The following is a 12,743-nucleotide window of genomic DNA, read 5'->3' on the forward strand; positions in this document are numbered from 1 at the left end:
TAGGGGCTTCCCATTTTTCTACATCTTTCCTCTGGAACTCAAAGCCAGCAAGATTATTTCTTTCTACAAGTCCTCCTAGGGCTACTGGCCTCAGGGGTGGTAATTCCTTCCTCATTTCTAATCAGGTTGGCCAGCCCAGTCCTCTCTTTCTCTAGACTGATAAGCCCTGCCACGAGTGCATGCAGTTTTGCGTAAAGACACTGCCTTGAACAACAGTGAACATAATAAAAAATAGAAACGAACAATTGAATTAACACCCAAATAAGCAGCAGAGGATGAAAGCATGACCAGGACTTGAGGGAAGACGGCTGACATGACCAGACACGGATGTGTCCATGTTTCCTGGTAGTGCAGCATAGAGGGACAACAGGAGGCTGCCAGACAGTACAATATTCCGGATGTGAAGCCCAGTACAGTGTGTTTGCCCGTTGGTGAATGCAGTCCGTCGCGGCTAGGCAGATAAGAGTGCATATTATTCAGGCAAGTATGAAGGGCGCAAGAATAACTCTCAAAGCAGTATTGGCTGAGCAGAAGGAGTAAAGGGATTTGATCGGGGAAGCATGCATATTAATGGGTTATAATGAGCAAAGCACACTCCAGGTTACATGCCTCGTGGTTTTCGAGAAAGGGCTTCATCCGACACAAACAACTCGAAGGGAAGCTAGTGATCATTCAGAGGGGCAGCAGCCTCCGCCTCTCAGAATCTGCTCATAAAAGTCCTGCCGAGCTTCAGACAGATGTTGGCACACCCTTTTCAGCAAGTTCAAACACCTGGTTTTTGTGCTCCTACAGGAAAGCAGCCCAGGAGCTTGGCCGAACTGAGCTTGCGAGGTTTCTGGGGGCGTGGGGCAGAAGACCTTATCTAATCTCTGTGTGTGTGGGTGTGTGTGGGGCGGTGGGAACAAAAAACCCTGGGGGCGTGGAGGCGTCAGCCTTTTTTTTTCCCCTGCCTTCAGCAGGTGAGGAAGAGGTGGTCTTCCGTGACGTGTAACCTTGCCACCAAAGGCAGAGATAGAGCGACGCGGTTGGAGGCCTGGCGCTCAGCAATACAATCAACGCTACACGGAGCTCGCAGGAGGCGAAATAGAGAGGCTCTTACTAGCGGAGGGCGTGGTCTGGAACGGGGCGTGGCTCCAGGCAGGGCGTGGCCTGAGCTCGGGGCTTCAGTTACGGGGCGGGGCCCGGGGGCGGAGCCGGGGCGGGGCTTTAGCGCCCGGAGGCGCTGGCGGCGGTGGCGGAGAGGAACGGAGCGCAGGGGAGGAGACGGGCGGCTGTCCGCGCGGAGGGAGTGAGTCACCTGACCGCCGCTTGCCGCCTGCAGTCGGGCCGCGCCGCGTCTCGGCTCCGGTGAGTGGCTCGGGCGGTGCGCGCTGCCGTCCTCCCGTCCTTCCCCGGGGTCACCGGGGATGGTGGCGGGCGGCCTCGCGGGCCTAGAAGGGGCGGCGGGCTGCGCGCTGTTTACGCGCTGCGCGGACTCTCCCGGCCGGCCGTGCCGGCGCCGCCCTGCACCGCGCTCCGCCGCGGGCCGCGTCCCGCTTCGCCTGCTGCGGGGGACAAGGCCGAGCGGGCCGGGGTTCCGGGACTACCGGGCGCTCCGCGCTTCCCTTTGTTGTTGCTTGGCGCACGTTTGTAATGTAGACTGGCACAGCATAGGCAGAGTGGGTCTCGATGTTAACGACACCAGCTTTTGTGTTCGTGTCCGGTAGGGCCAGGGCCAGCAGCGCGTTCTCGATCTTCTCCGGGACTTTGGTGTCATTTAGTGGAATTGCGCCGATGGCTTTTATGTAGTGAGCTCTCTATGTTCAGCGTGCGCTGAGTCAAGGCAGACGTAGTAGTAATTCTGAAAGAACGCGTGTGGGAAAATCCTGCTCCCGAGACAGGCTTGGAAGAACAAAGACTTTTTTTTTTTTTTGCAGGATGCTGTTCCTTTTTTTTTTTTTTTTCCCCTTTGGAGAATTGTAGAGTTGTGACTGCTCGCCTTGGAGGACGATGCCCCTGCTGGGTCTTTGTTTAGGTATTGAGCGCTCCTCTCACCTCACTGGGTTTGCAGGAAAGGCAGTTCGGAAACATTAAAGAATGACCACTGTAGATTTTTGTTCGTGGCCGAGCTTTTGAGCTCTACAAACATTCAGAGAAATGGGAAGAGGTATGGGTTGGCCTATTCTTCCTGCTCTTGTGGTAGTGGTGCAAGCTCTGGGCTGGGCTTGAAGGCGCTTGCCACTTCTGACTTTGGACATCGTAAGGGAGTCTAGAGGAAAAAAGGCTCCTGGTGAGTCATCTTGGGAGTTGGGTAGCTTTGGAGGAGTGATCGTCCCTTGTTGTTTAACCGTCGGATCTGTCAAGTGGCTTCCCTTTGTTCGCTACGTTGGTTGGATAACAAGGTAGGGTGACTCTTTAAAAAAGAGTTTGTGTTGCTGAGTCATTCACCCCAGACTGAGAGGTAATTAGGAACAGCTGGTGCAGATACGCGCATCACATGCCTCCACTATAAAAGGCTGAGCTGCACACACCAGACGAGGGTTGCTTCAGGAGGCCGGAGGGGGTCCGGCTGCGGGCGGGCTGTGTGTTTTGATCCAGGTAATCGGTGGCTGACGTGGGAGAGCATGCTTAAGACGTGGCCAAGGAGCACCGAGGTGGTGTTTAAACAGTAGCCTCGTGGCCTACTGCGGGAGACTCAGTTTGGGCTGGAGGAAGCTGGATCTTTGAGATTTCAGATAAAAGTAAGGCAGTCAGCAGCATTGTAACATTTCTTTCCCTTGCTGTCCTCGCTTTGCCTTTAGTATTTTGATGCAGAGTGGCGTATACATGCTTAAGTTATTCTTTTTTTTTTTTTTTTTTTTTTGGTTTTTTGAGACAGGGTTTCTCTGTGTAGCCCTGGCTGTCCTGGAACTCACTTTGTAGACCAGGCTGGCCTCGAACTCAGAAATCCGCCTGCCCCTGCCTCCCGAGTGCTGGGATTAAAGGCGTGCGCCACCACGCCCGGCTAAGTTATTCTTTATATAAAAGTTTTTTTTTTCTTTTTTTTTTTTTTTAATGAGGCCACAAAGGGGATTTCCTTTTAGGGCTTTTAGGTTTTCCTGCATAACTAGTTTCTGGGGTCAGGTGGTAAAGATTAGATAAGAGTTAGCGGGTCTTCTTGGGTCAAGGCCAAGAAGAGGGGTCTATGGATGTGTCTGTCTTTCTTGATTTTATGGATCTTGTGTAATTTCTTTTTGAAAAAAGAAAATGAACACACACACACACTGAAAAAGAAAATGAACACACACACACACACACACACACACACGCACGCACGCGCGCGCGCCAGTCCAGTCCTTGGTACACTGTTTGGGAAAGGAAATGTGTATGAAGAGGAGAACTGGCTTCTTCCCTTTGACCAAAAGAATGACGGTTTTAAAAACATGTATTTATTTTATTGTTTTGTGTTTGTATTTGTGCAGAGGTCAGAGGACAGTTTGCATTTGTGGTTCTCTCTGTTAATCCTGTGGGTTCTGGGGCCTGGACCTCAGGTCATCAAGCTTGGTGGCGAGTGCCTTTACCCACTCAACGGTTGCATGGGCCGCAAGAACGATACCAAATTATTATTGATGGTCGTTCCGTTCCCTTAAAACCTCTGTAGCAGGGGAGCGATTGGTGTGCTGTTTTAGATTTAGGGGTTATCAGTCCTGTCTCTTTCAGATGCTAGGGGATTTCAGGTAGTATACAGGATGCTTGATCTAACATGAAAACATCCACAGCAGGAAGTTAAAGGAGGAGGGTGACGTCAATATTTGCATACTAGATAATGTGGTTATGCACACTTTATCCTTTTTTTCTGTTGAGGAATATAAAATTTACTTTCCACTGCTATTACCATCATTCCAAGTCGGCAACAGATTTCTCTGTGTGTGTGTTTAATTTCTGATCTTTTCCAGAGAGCTGTAGTAATTTCAAAATATTCTTAGTATTTGACTTTCACTTCATATGTAGTTTTTATATTGTAAAGACTAAAAGATGGAAATTTCCTACTACATTCTTAAAGTTAGTGATAGAAATAAAAAAAATACATAGTTCTATTTTGATAACATTTTATTGGACTTGTAGGCAAGCCCCAAGGGGGGTTGGTTGAATGTGTGTAGTGATTAGAAGGTTTGATAATTTATACCTTTGGAATGTAATATTCATAACAAAATCTTTAAAATTTAAGGTAAAATTCTCTTACCCTTTGGAAGTTTGTGGGTCCCCCCCCTTTTTTTTGTTTTTGGTTTTTTCGAGACAGGGTTTCTCTGTATAGCCCTGGCTGTCCTGGAACTCACTTTGTAGACCAGGCTGGCCTCGAACTCAGAAATCCACCTGCCTCTGCCTCCCGAGTGCTGGGATTAAAGGCCTGCGCCACCATGCCCGGCTAAGGGTCCCCCCTTTTTATATCCTTGTGATTATTGTTAAAACTGCATTTAGATAATCCTTGGGAAGTGGAATTCCTCAGACTGTCAACCTCTTCTCTCTGTCTCTCTCTCTCTCTGTGTAGGTTTGAGGACACCCTGTGGGAATAGGTTCTCTCCCTCTACCACACATGGTTCTGGGCACCAAACTTTAGCCTCAGGTCTGGCAGCAGGCACCCTTACCTACTGAACCATTTCACTGACCCAGAAGGCACGGCTACTATTTGGTTCCACATCAGGGCCTGTCCCTTTGTAGCTCTGTACTGTGGTGGTGACTCTCATTAAGAACAGCTTGAGATTAAGAACTTGTTGAGATGACCAAGTGTCATAAGACTCTTCTCAGGGAAGCTTGCTTTTGATGGCTGAGGGTTTTAACAGTCCCCTCCCTTCATTTTTCTAACTTTCTATTCGTGGGATAATTGTTTGAACCCTGAGTCTCTTGAGCCTGCAACATGAAGGGATTATTTTAGGTGGTGGGATGGATTAAGACACATAGGGAATTTAAGTGCTGTTTGCTAAAAGCTAGACACTTTGCAGAGAGAAACATTTCAAAACTGCAGGTAAAATACCGGTTTACATCACTGCCAATCCCTGGCTCCTGGCTTAGAGGTAGTACATGGCAGCGACATCTAAAGTTGGGGAGCCGTATGCTCTGAGTGGGAGATGTAGAACTGAATTGCTAAAGATGATGCTCTGGCAAAGTCGTCGTCTTCAGGCCTTGGGGGTCAGCTCGTAACTTGTGTCTTGCTGTTTCGGACAGGGGTGATGGTGATGGTGATGGTGGTCTCTATCCTAGATTGCTGTGAGGATGAAGTGTGTGTTACTGTGAATCAAGTGGTCAGGGCATAAATTGTTAGGTGCTATTTTCTGGTGTCCAGAGAGAAGAAGCAGGCTGGATGCTTGCTTCGGTCCTTCTGGGAGCTGAGCTAGCGGCCACCATCACAGGTGAGCTGGAGGCTTGCCATAGGGCAGGTGTTGCCACTAGAAATACAGCTCAAGTGGACGCTGATGCTAAGTTGGTAGCAAGGTTTCAGGTTGGTGCTTACGGGTTCTCAGCCTTGGCAGAGCTATGGAACACCCCATTCTGCTGTTAGTTGTAACTGGTTTTTGAAGATGTAAAAAGTACTTTATTTTCTGTCTGGATTCTGCTTGAATCCTAGGTGAGGATTCTCTCCCCATCAGATTTAGCAGTCACTGGATCTGGCCACAACCTCCTTGCTGACTAGGGCTAGAGTGGAACTGGCCTCTCAGTTCTACTTCCAGTTTATGGGAGGCGTGGATAGTACACATTTACCCTCCAGCCGCATCCTGTACGCCCTGTGTGTCCTTTAGATCACAAGCCTGTAGAGGAGCTACCTATGATAGGGGCCCAAAGACAGGGGTGCGTTTAGCTGCAGCTGTACCTGTGATGGTTCCTAATGCACGTCATACACTTGGGTTCTCTCAGTTCAACCCCTGTGAGTGAGTTCCTGCTGGTGAGATTTGTCTGCGCGCCGCCGACATGCTCAACTGCCCTGGCTGTTTGCATACTAACCTTGCACAGCGATCCCGCCTGGGCTGGTTCTTAGTTCTGGTGCTCTGGGCTTTGAAAGTTGGCTGATTTGAGCAGTTTAGTGGAGACAGTGTTATGTGTCCTTCTTGACTGGATACTGAGTTGACACCCTTGGAGGTTTTGAGTCCCGGGATTAACTCATTCTTCCAGATCTTCTCTTGAGATGGAGAAGCAGCTGATCCGGAGAGTCACTGTTTACCTGAAATGGATGTAGAGTGGCTTGAGCAAATAGAGTTTGGGCTGTGGAGCTGTTCCCCATCTTGTACACCTAATGTCACGTTGTGCTCAGAGCAGACCTTCTTTCTTCTTCCCACTTAGGACCTCAGAGTTCATTAAAAATTGCCCCAAGGCAAACCTGGGGAACAACAACAACAACAACAAAAACAGGGGCTGTCAGAGTCCTTCCTGGGTGGTTAACTAACTGCTGTTAGGGCGCCTGGACTGCCTTGGAGCCTGCCAGCTGCAGGCTCCCTTCTTCACATTGGGAGACTTTGGAAATGTTCACAACCACTGAAATTGTGTGCAAATTATATTCTGTTAAAAGGAAGTTTAAATGCATTTTCTCAAAGCCCTAGGATATTCTTTGTTCAAAAGAATACTTTTGTAATAAAATAATTACTACTGGTTTCCTCCGTCCGTTTTAGTGAGTGTTCTGTTGGCTGTGAAGAGACCCCACAGCCATACTGCTTTGATAAAGGAAAACTCTTATCTGAGGCTTGCCTACAGTTTACAGAAAAGGCCTATTCCCTTTTCATCATGGCATGGAACATGGGGACACACATGGTGCTGGAGAAACAGTTGAGAGTTCTTCATCTGTATCCATGGGCAGGAGGAAGAGAGAGACAGAGAGAGATGCTGGGACTTTGGACTTCCTCCAACAAGGTCACACCTCCTAACGCCAGACAAGCACTGCCATTCCCAATGACCAGACATCCAAATCTGTGAGCCTGTCTCTGGGAGCCACTCTTAGTCAACCTAACATACTATCTGATAAAGTTATTTCACCTTTTAAACACCTTTAGCACTTTTTAGATGGGGTCAATGACCCTGGACTGTCGCTTTCTCATTCCTCCATAAGCCTGGATTCCACACAGTTTCTTTCTTTCTTTCTTTTTTTTTTTTTTTGGTTTTTCGAGACAGGGTTTCTCTGTATAGCCCTGGCTGTCCTGGAACTCACTTTGTAGACCAGGCTGGCCTCCAACTCAGAAATCTGCCTGCCTCTGCCACCCAAGTGCTGGGATTAAAGGTGTGCGCTACCACGCCCGGCTCCTCCACACAGTTCCTTATGGCAGAGCCTTTCTCAATGTTGTTCTTTTGTGGCTTGGGTGTTAGCAATGAGCCCTGTTTGTAAGCTGTAGACTAAACAGTCGAGTGAGGTTGCGGTCCTGTTCCCTCTTCCCCATCTGTCTGTTTTATGGAAGGAAGGTGCTTTTGACCGAGGAGGTGAAGTCTTCAGCATGCACTGGAAGGCGTAGCAAGACCCACCTCCCTGCTTACTGGTGTTTTCCTATGCTTAATATTCTCTCTCTCCCAGAAGGATGCCAGTGTCCTTTAGATGTTGGCTCAATCAGTTCAGAGAGTTGATTACAAAATATAAAGCTATAAACATTTATTAATGTTTTAATAAATTTATTAGGCTGTAATTCCAGAGTAAGTGGTTTCTGGCCAGAACAGTAATTTTATGTGTAGATTTTATATTTAGCCACTAGTTTTGCAGTGAAAACTGATTACTGTGTTGGCTCAGGTCTCATTTCCAAGGAACCGATGTTTATTTCCTGTACTTCCTGACCTGTCTTCTTGGCACAGCACACAGCTGTCTCCTGGGTAGGACCCATCTTTTAAATGGGAAGAATCAGCAAACAAACTTGTGTGTGTGTACATATATATGTGTGCATAAAAAATATATATATATTTCATTTTAGTAAAAGATTTTGTTGTTGGGCAGGGTTTTGCTGGTCTTGAACTCCACAACCCCCCTGCCTCCACCTCTGGAATGTTAGAGTCACAGGTGTGCCTGGCTCAGCAGCAGGCAAAAAGCATGGTGCCGTGTTGGGTGGGCATCTTCTGCTGACATGTCTTCAGTCTGAGCTGCCATTAAGAGAAACCAGAGGAGCCTCCAGTTGATGCTGAGTCTGTGGCTGCCATCAGCTTTTGATACTCTTTTGATTATCTCTTTGTAGTAAAAGACTCCACATGTATGGATCAAGCTCTATTTCCTTTGAGTTTCTGTGAGGGGTGTCTTGTTCTGAGAGCTTGCCTGCAGACCTCAAGTATCTGGGACACCTCGGAGTAGTCACTAGAGTCAGCTGACATGAGGAGCTGTTCTTGGTGGAAGGGCTCCGCCCCAGAGGACTGTGTCCCTCCACCCTCCCCATTGACAGCAGCAGCCATTCCTGGGGTTCAGAATGGGTGAGGTGTGTTTGGGTCTGATGATGCTTTGTTCCTGGCTCCCGGTGCACACTGCTGCACTTCCCAAACTCACACACAGATACACATGAGTGTGTGTAGATAGCAGGGCGGGTTGCTAAACTTACTTGAACACGTGTGACATCCTAGCTTGCTGGATGCTCGGTTAACAGGTGCAATGTAGGAAACAAATACTTACAGCTTCATAAGCCAGGAACGTCTCTAGATATTGGCAGAATTTTACAGAAGTTACAGTTTAATAGGCCAGCAGACTTCTGTCACAGCGTGGCCAGTTGTAGCTGGGGAATCACACTACGAGAAGCTGATATTTGGGGAAGTCAGAGGAGCCTTAGTAAGAATGATGCTAAGCACATGGCTTGGTGGAGGATACTGCTTGCTGCGTTGGCAAATCCAAGACAGTCTCCAGAAGCTTAGCTGTGGATAAACTTTGGAGATGCCGCCAGCATCCGTCCTCCCAGGGAGGCAAGATAACTGACTCTGGCTCATTTATCTCAATGACTAAGTTTTCTGGAAGGAAAGATACCCCCACCCCTGCCATGGATGCCTCTTTATCAGTGTGTAAAACTTTTCTTAAAAGTGATCGATGTTGCTCCTACCACTTGCCATGTCCATATCCCCCAAGCTGGAACCTCTGATTGCCTTCAATGGCTGCCATCTCTGTGTGTGTGATTGCTTGGTGCTTCCTCTGACACTCCTACACCATGGGGTTTTGTGTTTTGTTTTGTTTCTTTTTGATACACATCTCTCCTGGAGCTTGCTCCCTCACTCATTGGCTTGGCTGGCTGGTCAGCGCACCCCAGAGATGCGTTTGCCTACACCTCCCTGTGTTTTCCCCACCCTTAGTGCTGGACTCACAAGTGTGGACTGCCACTGTGGGTGCTGGGGTCCCAGACTCTGATTCTTATGTTTGCAGAGCACGACTTTACCCTTGGCCACCTCCCTAGTGCCAAGCCACTTTTCAAAATAAAACTTCTTTGGTAGTCATTGTGAGGCGTGTGCTTTAAAGTCAATGGCAGATTTTTCCATAGCGTTGAACTAATCCTTTTTAGTGAGTGCAGGAAACCCCATTGTGAAGATGGAAATGTCACTTGTCCCTTACTTTAATCGACTTTTAAAATAAACATGAGGTGCATTTTAACTAAGGCATGCCTTTTATGCTTATAGTTATTCTTTTTATTTATAAGGTAGTGTGCTTATAGCTGATAATTTGAATACAGAAGCAGAAGGAAGAACAAGAAAAAATTACCTTGATATTTTGATGAATATCCTAGGAGTGTAGAGACGGACAACACCGGATCTTACTGCACATGTTAATTTGAGACGCCTGTTTGGCATACATATAATAATTTGAGTGTATATCTGGGTATGTGAGTCTGAAGATTAAGACTGAAGTCAAGATTAGATCACAAACAGGAGTATCTAGTGACCTTGAGTTTATGTTCTTTCTGTGGCTTTAGATAAGCCCGTGAAGGTGGTTTGTGGGACGCCAAGATGAGGTGAGATGTGAAGACAGCCTAGGTTCTCTAAAATCTAGAGGCTTGCAGGCAGAGGAGGGTTATCTTCTCTTCCTATTGCTGTGGTGAGCACCTTAGGGGAGAAGAAAGCCTTTACCCTGGTCCACAGGTCAAGTGTGTAGTCCATCCTGCCTGGGACATGGAGGTCACAGCACTTCCATAGACAGCAGCCTGCCAGAGAGATAGGTTGGAAGTCCGTGGAGCTTTGGGATCCTGGCAGCCCAGCGATCGATCGCAGGGAAGAGATGAAAGGGTGTTGAATGTTGCTGAGGAAACTGTGAGGAAACTGACAACTTGGCTTAGAGAGGGGACTCACATGGAATTGCAGAGAGGGAAGTGGAGACAGTGTGACCTGCCCTTCCCGGGAAAGAAAAGTTGAGAATTCTTAGTATAAATGCATATTAGCCAGAGTTCTCTGTGGCACACCAGGAGAACTGCTGTGTATTAAAAGAGTTAGACTTAAACGATAGCGCCTGACTCTCTGCACTCTAAATGGGTGTGGGGGTGGGGCTGAGAACCAGAGCTGCACTGTCCATGGGGCTGGGCTGCTCAGCATCAGAGGCCTGAGGGGTTCCTCAAGAGCCACAGCTTTCACTCCGTGTTGGAAGGCTGAAGACTGGGTTCTGATATCTTCCACGGATGGCCGCAGTGTAGACCATGATAGTGGTCAGAGCAGCTGGGAAATGACCTCCAGCAAGACAAGCAGGCAAAGATGGAGAGCTATTCTCCCTGGGCTTCTTCAGTTCGGGCTGCTGCTAGACCAGCAGTTCTCATTCTGTGGGTCCCGACCCCCACAGAGTCACCTATCAGATATTTCCATTGCGGCTCATAACAGCAAAAATAGTTATGAAATAGTTACAAAGGAGTTTTATGGTCTGAGGTCGCCACAACATGAAGGGTTCTCAGCACCAGTAAGGTGAAGTCCTGCGGCAGGCTGTGCTGCCCACGGTAGGAAGCGCCCTCAGGCTGTGCTGCTCGTGGGTAGGATGAATCCTCACAGGTGTGCTCAGGCTTGCCAGGCCGACCATGTTAACCATCACACAGGGGATGGCAGGGTCGAGAATTTAGAGGGACCTTTCTTTGCTTATGGTTTGGTGGTAGGAATTCTGTGTAGTCACTACTCCCCACCCACCTACTGTATTTTCCCACCTTCTCTTAATTCCTGATTTGGTCAAAATCTAAGATTTTACTTGAAAACGGATTTTTCTCTTTTGGATGCCTTTCCTATTTGAGAAATTTTTAGAGGTTTTACTCACAGACGGTTTACCAGCAATTTATATACTTAACTGAATCTAACTGGCTTTTGTCACAATTTCTGTGAATGCCTTTCAGTTTGCTGTTAGTGTTATTAATATGATGTTTGGAGTGTGAAAAGGTAGAGGGAACAGCCCGGCTCACTGCATCCTAACTGCGGAGACGGGGTATTTACTCAGATCTGCTGTTGACCGTTTTGGTGACTGTTATTATGTCTCTGTGTCTGTAGGATGTTTGTGTATCAGTCTGAGACTGGTTGACTTCCTGTCTGCCTCTCCCCACCCCTTATTCTTGTGTTGGTTTTGTTTCTCCTGTTAAGAGCCTGCCTCACTCAATTCTAAATAGGACAGGATCTTAAGATAGGACAGGATCGTTTGAACCCTGCATTGTGACTAAAGCTGTGCCACTTGGGAGGTGAGCAGTAGAAGTCCCTGGTAAGGGACTGAGGCATGTCCCCTACTGTCACATGACCAGTCACTGCACCGAGGGAAGAAAAGGAGAGGAAGGAAGGAAGTAAAACCTTTGTTTTTAGAAGGTGTGACTGTGTATGTTAAACAAGAATTTCCAAGGAAGCCGCCACAATCAATGAGTTAGTTAAGGCTGTAGGGTTCTGGTTCATATCTGAGAAGTACGTTGCAATTATATAGTAAACTCGGACAGTTAAGCTCAAGAGCTCAAATATATTCACAGTGTTACAGAAACCACAAAATGTATAGGAATAAATTCCATAGAAGATGTACAAACGACCTCTTCTCTAGACATCATCATAACATTAAGAGACAATGAAGAAGTCCTTAAACATGGAGAGGCAAGCCATATTTTTGAGCCAGAGAACTCGATCTGCTAGCTACCTTCTCTAAATTAACGGATAGTTTTATTGCAACTATAATCACAGTTCTACTAGCTCTTCCAACTCAAGATAATAAAGAAAAGTGTAGGGAGAATTAAATGTATTTCACACAAGGAGATAAGGAATTGGCCAACAGGCACATGCACGATATTCAGTATTATTGGCTATGAGGTAGGCACATAAAACCCCAGAACTACTGTGCACACCATGATAGCCAAGACTAGAGGGCAGCATGTGTCAGGTCAGAGCTGCTGCGCAGCCACTGGATCTGCCATGCTGGTAGCAGAATGAAGGGATTTCGTCATCTGTGAGGCCATCGCATGAGTGCTAAAGAGAGTACACCTCCCCTATCACTCAGCCCTTGCGTGTATCCGGGCAGTGTCTAATAAAGCTTTATTACCATCCCAAGCTGAGGCCAAGTCAGTTATCTATCTCTCTCACCAATTAAATGGATGAACAAATTGTTGCATTCTTGTATAATGAAATATTTGCCAACAACAGCCAAAAAGAAATGTCAGATGTTCTTAGTGTGTGGTAAAATCATTGAGGTGAGTGAAAGAAATTCGAAAGCAAGTATGGGACACAACCATTTGCACATCAAAAGGAAGATTCATGTTAATGTACAGTGAAGGTGACAGGTAGCTGGGCATTGGGGAGGCAACACCTGTGGAGTAACAGAACCCACACACCTTGATGCGGGTTTCATGGGTATATACTAACTTTCT

The 12,743-nt window shown here is 47.3% G+C and overlaps 1 protein-coding gene across 4 annotated transcripts in view; it reads left to right on the forward strand.

Moving 5' to 3' along the window:
- Window positions 1-1,218: 1,218 nt before the first annotated feature.
- The window catches only part of Bach1 (BTB domain and CNC homolog 1), a 34,429-nt gene continuing 22,904 nt past the window's right edge, over window positions 1,219-12,743 (forward strand). The window contains exon 1 of one of the 4 annotated variants that reach the window (XM_021185483.3): window positions 1,219-1,347. The gene's annotated coding sequence lies outside the window, so the exon portion shown is untranslated. Of the gene's footprint in view, window positions 1,348-1,930; window positions 2,015-2,073; window positions 2,270-2,292; window positions 2,578-12,743 lie in introns of those variants that run through there. The other 3 variants (XM_021185484.3, XM_085832461.1, XM_029470385.2) reach the window with 3 other exon arrangements.

The sequence above is a fragment of the Mus caroli genome, unplaced genomic scaffold (genome assembly GCF_978045245.1).
Source record: "Mus caroli unplaced genomic scaffold, Mus_caroli_1 scaffold_17, whole genome shotgun sequence".
Classification (NCBI taxonomy): Eukaryota; Metazoa; Chordata; class Mammalia; order Rodentia; family Muridae; genus Mus; species Mus caroli.